Source organism: Oncorhynchus keta, chromosome 5 (assembly GCF_023373465.1).
Source record: "Oncorhynchus keta strain PuntledgeMale-10-30-2019 chromosome 5, Oket_V2, whole genome shotgun sequence".
NCBI classification, from domain to species: Eukaryota; Metazoa; Chordata; class Actinopteri; order Salmoniformes; family Salmonidae; genus Oncorhynchus; species Oncorhynchus keta.
In genome coordinates this window covers 34,766,065-34,776,079 of record NC_068425.1, presented here as the reverse complement: position 1 = coordinate 34,776,079, position 10,015 = coordinate 34,766,065, and the positions used below count along the sequence as shown (strand labels likewise).

At 47.9% G+C, this 10,015-nt stretch overlaps 1 long non-coding RNA gene across 2 annotated transcripts; it reads left to right on the top strand.

The window, feature by feature from the left end:
* The first annotated feature begins 1,856 nt into the window (after positions 1-1,856).
* LOC127929927 (uncharacterized) lies at positions 1,857-3,999 on the top strand. 2 transcript variants are annotated; one of them, XR_008136363.1, is made up of 4 exons: positions 1,857-1,999; positions 3,169-3,246; positions 3,716-3,793; positions 3,950-3,999. It is a non-coding gene; the product is annotated as an uncharacterized LOC127929927 (long non-coding RNA). The 2 variants fall into 2 exon arrangements; XR_008136362.1 differs by having other exon boundaries at positions 3,130-3,246.
* The last annotated feature ends 6,016 nt before the right edge of the window (positions 4,000-10,015 follow it).

Sequence of the window (10,015 nt, the reverse complement as noted above, 5' to 3'; positions counted from 1 at the left end):
CATGTTCTAGGTTTCTTTGTGTTTCCTGTCTGGTAATCCATCACAACATGTTCTAGGTTTCTTTATGTTTCCTGCCTGGTAATCCATCACAACATGTTCTAGGTTTCTTTGTGTTTCCTGTCTGGTAATCCATCACAACATGTTCTAGGTTTCTTTGTGTTTCCTGTCTGGTAATCCATCACAACATGTTCTAGGTTTCTTTATGTTTCCTGCCTGGTAATCCATCACAACATGTTCTAGGTTTCTTTGTGTTTCCTGCCTGGTAATCCATCACAACATGTTCTAGGTTTCTTTATGTTTCCTGCCTGGTAATCCATCACAACATGTTCTAGGTTTCTTTGTGTTTCCTGCCTGGTAATCCATCACAACATGTTCTAGGTTTCTTCATGTTTCCTGCCTGGTAATCCATCACAACATGTTCTAGGTTTCTTTGTGTTTCCTGTCTGGTAATCCATCACAACATGTTCTAGGTTTCTTTGTGTTTCCTGCCTGGTAATCCATCACAACATGTTCTAGGTTTCTTCATGTTTCCTGCCTGGTAATCCATCACAACATGTTCTAGGTTTCTTTGTGTTTCCTGTCTGGTAATCCATCACAACATGTTCTAGGTTTCTTTGTGTTTCCTGTCTGGTAATCCATCACAACATGTTCTAGGTTTCTTTGTGTTTCCTGTGTGTTTTCTTCTTTTACTATAGCTGGTACTGAACATGTAAAAGCTGTTCTGGAATTGAACATTTACCAGAGTACTATATCAGCCTTTCATCTGTCGTCCATGCAGGCTTATTGATCTGGTGTTGACTGGAATCTGGTAAAGGTTCTGTTGACTGGAATCTGGTAAAGTCGCCCATGTAGGCTTATTGAGCTGGTGTTGACTGGAATCTGTTAAAGTCGCCCATGCAGGCTTATTGAGCTGGTGTTGACTGGAATCTGGTAAAGGTTCTGTTGTGGAATCTGGTCGCCCAATCTGGTAAAGTTGCCCCATGCAGTCTTATTGAGCTGGTGTTGACTGGGATCTGGTAAAGGTTCTGCCCATGTAGGCTTATTGAGCTGGTGTTGACTGGAATCTGTTAAAGTCGCCCATGCAGGCTTATTGAGCTGGCGTTGACTGGAATCTGGTAAAGGTTCTGTTGACTGGAATCTGCCCCATGTAGGCTTATTGAGCTGGTGTTGACTGGAATCTGTTAAAGTCGCCCATGCAGGCTTATTGAGCTGGTGTTGACTGGAATCTGGTAAAGGTTCTGTTGACTGGAATCTGGTAAAGTTGCCCATGCAGGCTTATTGAGCTGGTGTTGACTGGGATCTGGTAAAGTCGCCCATGTAGGCTTATTGAGCTGGTGCTGAATCTGGAATCTGGTAAAGTCGCCCATGCAGGCTTATTGAGCTGGTGTTGACTGGAATCTGGTAAAGGTTCTGTTGACTGGAATCTGGTAAAGGTGCTGTTGACGTTGTCCGATCAGTAGTGATCAATAATATCAAATTAAAGTGTATTTGACACATACATAGATTAGCAGATGTTAAAGCAGGTGAGGTGAATTGCTTATGTTTGTTTCTAGCGCCAGCTGTACAGAAAGTGTTTATCAGTACTATCCTAATACATTTACACATGAAATTACTTATTTACTTGTGCTCTAACCACTAGGTGGCAGGTAACCTAGTGGTTAGAGCGTTGGAATCTGTAACCAGCAGGTAGCCTAGTGGTTAGAGTGTTGGGCCAGTAACCAGCAGGTAGCCTAGTGGTTAGAGTGTTGGGCCAGAAACCAGCAGGTAGCCTAGTGGTTAGAGCATTGGGCCAGTAACCAAATTAGGTAGCCTAGTGATTAGAGCGTTGGGCCAGTAACCAGCAGGTAGCCTCTGGTTAGAGCGTTGGGCCAGTAACCAGCAGGTAGCCTAGTGGTTAGAGCGTTGGGCCAGTAACCAGCAGGTAGCCTAGTGGTTAGAGCGTTGGGCCAGTAACCAGCAGGTAGCCTAGTGGTTAGAGCGTTGGGCCAGTAACCAGCAGGTAGCCCAGTGGTTAGAGCATTGGGCCAGTAACCAGCAGGTAGCCTAGTGGTTAGAGCATTGGGACAGTAACCAGCAGGTAGCCTAGTGGTTAGAGCGTTGGGCCAGTAACCAGCAGGTAGCCTAGTGGTTAGAGCATTGGGCCAGTAACCAGCAGGTAACCTAGTGGTTAGAGTGTTGGGCCAGTAACCAGCAGGTAGCCTAGATGGTTAGAGCGTTGGGCAGGTAACCAGCAGGTAGCCTAGTGGTTAGAGCGTTGGGCCAGTAACCGAGCAGGTAGCCTAGTGGTTAGAGCGTTGGGCCAGTAACCAGCAGGTAGCCTAGTGGTTAGAGCGTTGGGCCAGTAACCAGCAGGTAACCTAGTGGTTAGAGCGTTGGGCCAGTAACCAGCAGGTAGCCTAGTGGTTAGAGCATTGGGCCAGTAACCAGCAGGTAACCTAGTAGTTAGAGTGTTGGGCAGTAACCAGCAGGTAGCCTAGTGGTTAGAGTGTTGGACATGTAACCAGCAGGTAGCCTAGTGGTTAGAGCATTGGGCCAGTAACCAGCAGGTAGCCTAGTGGTTAGAGTGTTGGGCCAGTAACCAGCAGGTAGCCTAGTGGTTAGAGTGTTGGGCCAGTAACCAGCAGGTAACCTAGTGGTTAGAGCGTTGGGCAGTAACCAGCAGGTAGCCTAGTGGTTAGAGCATTGGGCCAGTAACCAGCAGGTAGCCTAGTGGTTAGAGTGTTGGGCCAGTAACCAGCAGGTAGCCTAGTGGTTAGAGTGTTGGGCCAGTAACCAGCAGGTAGCCTAGTGGTTAGAGTGTTGGGCCAGTAACCAGCAGGTAGCCTAGTGGTTAGAGTGTTGGGCCAGTAACCAGCAGGTAGCCTAGTGGTTAGAGTGTTGGGCCAGTAACCAGCAGGTAGCCTAGTGGTTAGAGTGTTGGGCCAGTAACCAGCAGGTAGCCTAGTGGTTAGAGCGTTGGGCCAGTAACCAGCAGGTAGCCTAGTGGTTAGAGCATTGGGCCAGTAACCAGCAGGTAGCCTAGTGGTTAGAGCGTTGGGCCAGTAACCAGCAGGTAACCTAGTGGTTAGAGCGTTGGGCAGTAACCAGCAGGTAGCCTAGTGATTAGAGCGTTGGGCCAGTAACCAGCAGGTAGCCTAGTGGTTAGAGCGTTGGGCCAGTAACCAGCAGGTAACCTAGTGGTTAGAGCGTTGGGCCAGTAACCAGCAGGTAGCCTAGTGGTTAGAGCGTTGGGCCAGTAACCAGCAGGTAACCTAGTGGTTAGAGCGTTGGGCCAGTAACCATCAGGTAGCCCAGTGGTTAGAGCATTGGGCCAGTAACCAGCAGGTAGCCTAGTGGTTAGAGCGTTGGGACAGTAACCAGCAGGTAGCCTAGTGGTTAGAGCGTTGGGCCAGTAACCAGCAGGTAGCCTAGTGGTTAGAGTGTTAGGCCAGTAACCAGCAGTTAACCTAGTGGTTAGAGTGTTGGGCCAGTAACCAGCAGATAGCCTAGATGTTAGAGCGTTGGGCCAGTAACCAGCAGGTAGCCTAGTGGTTAGAGCGTTGGGCCAGTAACCGAAAAGGTAGCCCAGTGGTTAGAGCGTTGGGCCAGTAACCAGCAGGTAGCCTAGTGGTTAGAGCGTTGGGCCAGTAACCAGCAGGTAGCCTAGTGGTTAGAGCATTGGGCCAGTAACCAGCAGGTAGCCTAGTGGTTAGAGCGTTGGGCCAGTAACCAGCAGGTAGCCTAGTGGTTAGAGCGTTGGGCCAGTAACCAGCAGGTAGCCTAGTGGTTAGAGCGTTGGGCCAGTAACCAGCAGGTAGCCTAGTGGTTAGAGTGTTGGACATGTAACCAGCAGGTAGCCTAGTGGTTAGAGCATTGGGCCAGTAACCAGCAGGTAGCCTAGTGGTTAGAGCGTTGGGCCAGTAACCAGCAGGTAGCCTAGTGGTTAGAGTGTTGGGCCAGTAACCAGCAGGTAACCTAGTGGTTAGAGCGTTGGGCCAGTAACCAGCAGGTAGCCTAGTGGTTAGAGCATTGGGCCAGTAACCAGCAGGTAACCTAGTGGTTAGAGTGTTGGGCCAGTAACCAGCAGGTAGCCTAGTGGTTAGAGCGTTGGGCCAGTAACCAACTGGAAGGTAGCCTAGTGGTTAGAGTGTTGGGCCAGTAACCAGCAGGTAGCCTAGTGGTTAGACGTTGGGCCAACAACCAGCAGGTAGCCTAGTGGTTAGAGTGTTGGGCCCCAGTAAAACAGCAGGTAGCCTAGTGGTTAGAGTGTTGGGCCAGTAACCAGCAGGTAGCCTAGTGGTTAGAGTGTTGGGCCAGTAACCAGCAGGTAGCCTAAATGGTTAGAGCGTTGGGCCATAACCAGCAGGTAGCCTAGTGGTTAAAGTGTTGGGCAGAGTAACCAGAGGTAGCCAAATAGTGGTTAGAGCGTTGGGCCAGTAACCAGGATGTAACCTGGTGGTTAGACGTTGGGCAGTAACCAGCAGGTAGCCTAGATGTTTTTGTAGCGTTGGGCCAGTAACCAGCAGGTAGCCTGTGGTTAAGAGCGTTATTAAAAAGGGCCAGTCAACCAGCAGGAAATAACCTGCAGTGGTTAGAGAAAAGTTGGGAACAGTAACCAGCAGGTAGCCTAGTGGTTAGAGCGATTATGGGCCAGTAACCAGCAGGTGCCTGTGGTTAGAGCGTTGGGCCAGTAACCATCAGGTAGCCCATTAGATTAGAGCATTGGGCCAGTAGCCAAACAGGAAACAGCCTAATGGTTAATAGAACGTTGGGACAGTAACCAGTTCAGGTAGCCTAGTGGTTAGAAGCGTTGGGCCAGTAACCAGCAGGTAGCCTAGTGGTTAGAGTGTTGGGCCAGTAACCAGCAGGTAACCTAGTGGTTAGAGTGTTGTAGTAACCAGCAGGTGCCTAGATGTTAGAGGCGTTGGGCAGGTAACCAGAGGTAGCCTAGTGGTTTGAGCGTTTGGGCCAGAACCGAAAAGGTAGCCTAGTGGTTAGTGCGTTGCTGCCAGTAACCAGCAGGTAGCCTAGTGGTTAGAGCTTCACCAGTAACCAGCAGGTAACCTAGTTTCCAGAGCACTGGGCCATAAAGGTTTGGGAGAGCTAGTGGTTAGACGTTGGGCCATTAACCATTGCAGAACCTTTTAGTTAGTGAATGTTGGGCAGTAACCAGCAGGTAGCCTAGTGGTTAGAGCGTTGGGCCAGTAACCTATCAGGTAGCAGTGGTTAAACAAACTGGGCATGTAACCAGCAGGTAGCCTAGTGGTTTGGGCCAGAATATCGACGTGCATTGGAATGAACCAGCAGGTAGCCTAGTGGTTAGAGTGTTGGGCCAGTAACCAGGATCAGGTAGCCTAGTGGTTGGAGTGTTGGGCCAGTAACCAGCAGGTAACCTCAGTGGGCTTGAGATGTACGTTGGGGGCAGTAACCAGCAGGTAGCCTCTGGTCTGAGTACTGCCTATTGGGCCTGGGTTGAGTAACCAGCAGGTAGCCTAGATGTTAGAGGGTCTGGGCTGAGTAACCAGCAGGTAGCCTCAGTGGTTAGGCGTTGGGCCAGTAACCAGCAGGTAGCCTCTGGTTAGATGTTGGGCCAGTAACCTGCAGGTAGCCTAGTGGTTAGAGCGTTGGGCCAGTAACCAGCAGGTAGCCTAGTGGTTAGAGTGTTGGGCCAGTAACCATGTAGGTAGCCTCAGTGGGCTTGAGTGTTGGGCCAGTAACCAGCAGTAGCCTCTGGTCTAGAGTGTTGGGCCAGTAACCAGCAGGTAGCCTAGTGGTTGGTCGTTGGGCCTAGTCCAGCAGGTAGCCTAGTGGTTACTTGGGCCAGTGGGCCAGCAGGTAGCCTAGTGGTTAGAGGGCTCTGGGCCAGTAACCAGCAGGTAGCCCAGTGGTTAGAGCGTTGGGCTGTAACCAGCAGGTAGCCTGATGTTAGACGTTGGGCCAGTAACCAGCAGTGGGCTCTGGTTGAGTACTGCGTTGGGCTCTGTAACCAGAGGTAGCCCAGTGGTTAGAGATGTTGGGCCAGTAACCAGCAGGGCCTCTGGTTGAGTACTGCGTTGGGCCAGTAACCAGCAGGTAGCCTAGTGGTTAGAGCATTGGGCCAATAACTGGAAGGTAGCCTTGTGGTTAGAGCATTGGCACAGTAAACGGAAGGTTGCTAGATCGAATCCCCGAGCTGACAAGTTAAAAATCTGTTGTTCTGCCCTCAACAAAGCTGTTAACCCACTGTTCCTAGGCCGTCATTGTAAATAAGAATTTGTTAACTGACTTGCCCAGTTAAAACACATTTTTTTAAGGTAGATCGCATTCTTCATCGTACCACTATGGAAGTTCTGTATTTAGATCCGCCTGCTCATGTCGTGAAGCAGTCGAGCTGGATAAATGTTTTTCTAAGGACCGCCGCTTTGACATAACGTTGCAGTGAAGTGATATAAATGGATGTAATGATGCACACGACCACCAGAGGGAGGCAAATACAAGATTATTCGACAGAGGACGTTTACATTGTCCTAGGAAGTTGTGGATGGTTGTCTTCTGACTTACAAAATGGTGGTTCAATAAAATAAGTAAACATGTACATATTTTTGTAAGTAATTCTAGTGCCCGATTTCAGAGACTGTCAGCTTAAGAGGTTATTAAAAAGGATTTCTCAGAGATCAAATTCAATTTCAATGAAATAATGTTGCAGTGTCTAACTACAGAAAAGATTTCAGAACAATAAACATTATGTGAACATTATTCAAGTTATCCGTGTTCAATGATTATGTACATAGGGCAGTCACTAGGGCAGGTGTGGGGTAGAGTACTGTGCGCTATTTTTTTTTGTATTTTATTAGGATCCCCATTAGCTGTTGCAAAAGCAGCAGCTACTCTTCCTGGGGTCCAACACAAAACATGAAACATGACATAATACAGAACATTAATAGAACAGTAATAGCCGGCTAGAACAGTGTCTCAGTTCAGGGCAGGGTACTGGGCAGAAGCTGGCTAGTGGTGTCTGTTTACCAGCCTGATGGCCTGGAGATTGAAGCTGTTTTTCAGTCTCTCGATCCCAGCTTTGATGAACCTGTACTGTCTCCGCCTGCTAGATGGTAGCAGGGTCAACAGGCCTTGGCTCGAGTGACTGAGGTCCTTGGTGATCTTCTTGATGTACTTGGCCTTCCTGTGACACCGTGTGCTGTAGATGTCCAAAGTGGTGTGTGCTTGTTGCTGATTGATTGACCCCCTTTTTTGGGGTAGCTGCCTATACATGTGGATGTGTTTTTAACATTAGATGGTTCTAAACATGTAAACATTACCCAGATGTACTCCTACGTGGAAAGGTTTGAGGAGAGCTGTTGACCTTGGATCGATAACGATGGGGATGGGCTTGTTGCTGATTGGTTGACACCTTTTCTTTATTGAATCTATATGTCCTCCGTGTTGGTACTGTTCAGCGTGCCAAGGTCTAGTGTTACTGTACTCCATCCAAGACTGAGTTCTATCCAGGCAGTGAAAACAAACAAACTGTTATATGTTTGATGTACTGCAATCAATTTCTTAGTGGAATACTCGCGTCTACAATGTGGTTCAATGAGAATGAAAAATAGAGCTGTCTGTTTGATGTGTACTGGGACTGCTAAGATGTACTGCCTACATGTGTCTGATGTACTGCCTACTCTCAGTGGGCTCTGGTCTGATGTACTGCCTACTCTCAGTGGGCTGATGTACTGCCTACTCTCTCTGATGTACTGTCTGATGTACTGCCTACTCTCTGATGTACTGCCTACTCTCTATGGGCTGTCTGATGTACTGCCTACTCTCAGTGGGCTCTGATGTACTGTACTGCTCTATGTCTCTGATGTACTGCCTAGTCTCTGATGTACTGCCTACTCTCTATGTGTCTGATGTACTGCCTACTCTATCTGTGTCTGATGTACTGCCTAGTCTCTGATGTACTGCCTACTCTCTATGTGTCTGATGTACTGCCTAGTCTCTGATGTACTGCCTCTACTCTGTGTCTGATGTATGTTTGATGTACTGCCTAGTCTCTGATGTACTGCCTACTCTTGATGTGTCTGATGTACTGCCTACCTCTCTCTGATATACTGCCTAGTTTCTGATGTACTGCCTACTCTCTATGTGTCTGATGTACTACCTCTCTCTGATGTACTGCCTAGTTTCTGATGTACTGCCTCGTCTCTGATGTGTCTGATGTACTGCCTAGTCTCTGATGTACTGCCTACCTAGTCTCTGTCTGATGTACTGCCTAGTTTCTGATGTACTGCCTACTTTTGATGTGTCTGATGTACTGCCTACCTCTAGTCTCTGATGTACTGCCTAGTCTCTGATGTACTGCCTACTCTCTATGTGTCTGATGTACTGCCTACTCTCTATGTGTCTGATGTACTGCCTACTCTCTATGTGTCTGATGTACTGCCTACTATGTGTCTGATGTACTCTGATGTACTGCATACTCTCTATGTGTCTGATGTACTGCCTACTCTCGATGTGTCTGATGTACTGCCTAGTCTCTCTCTATGTGTCTGATGTACTGCCTACTCTCTATGTGTCTGATGTACTGCCTACTCTCTATGTGTCTGATGTACTGCCTACTCTCTATGTGTCTGATGTACTGCCTACTCTCTGATGTACTGCCTACTCTCTATGTGTCTGATGTACTGCCTATGTCTCTGATGTACTGCCTACTCTCTATGTGTCTGATGTACTGCCTACTCTCTGATGTACTGATGTACCTACTCTCTATGTGTCTGATGTACTGCCTACTCTCTGATGTACTGCCTACTCTCTATGTGTCTGATGTACCTACTCTCTATGTGTCTGATGTACTGCCTATCTGATGTACTGCCTGTGTCTGATGTACTGCCTACTCTCTATGTGTCTGATGTACTGCCTACTCTCTATGTGTCTGATGTACTGCCTACTCTCTATGTGTCTGATGTACTGCCTACTCTCTATGTGTCTGATGTACTGCCTACTCTCTATGTGTCTGATGTACTGCCTACTCTCTATGTGTCTGATGTACTGCCTACTCTCTGTGTCTGATGTACTGCCTACTCTATGTGTCTGATGTACTGCCTACTCTCTATGTGTCTGATGTACTGCCTACTCTCTATGTGTCTGATGTACTGCCTACTCTCTATGTGTCTGATGTACTGCCTACTCTCTGATGTGTCTGATGTACTGCCTACTCTCTATGTGTCTGATGTACTGCCTACTCTCTATGTGTCTGATGTACTGCCTACTCTCTATGTGTCTGATGTACTGCCTACTCTCTGATGTACTGCCTGTGTCTGATGTACTGCCTACTCTCTGATGTACTGCCTACTCTGATGTACTGCCTACTCTCTGATGTACTGTCTGTGTCTGATGTACTGCCTAGTCTCTGTACTGCCTATTCTCTGTGTCTGATGTACTGCCTACTCTCTATGTGTCTGATGTACTGCCTACTCTGATGTACTCTGATGTACTGTACTCTATCTCTCTGTGTCTGATGTACTGCCTACTCTCTATGTGTCTGATGTACTGCCTACTCTCTATGTGTCTGATGTACTGCCTACTCTCTGCCTACTCTCTATGTGTCTGATGTACTGCCTACTCTCTGATGTACTGCCTATTCTCTGATGTACTGCCTCTGATGTACTGCCTACTCTCTATGTGTCTGATGTACTGCCTATCTCTATGTGTCTGATGTACTGTGTCTGATGTACTGCCTACTCTCTATGTGTCTGATGTACTGCCTACTCTCTGTGTCTGATGTACTGCCTACTCTCTGATGTACTGCCTATCTGATGTACTGCCTACTCTCTATGTGTCTGATGTACTGCCTACTCTCTATGTGTCTGATGTACTGCCTACTCTCTGATGTACTGCCTATTCTCTGTGTCTGATGTACTGCCTAGTCTCTGATGTACTGCCTATTCTCTGTGTCTGATGTACTGCCTATTCTATGTGTCTGATGTATTGCCTATGTACTGCCTACTCTCTGATGTACTGCCTATTATCTGTCTCTGATGTACTGCCTACTCTCTATGTGTCT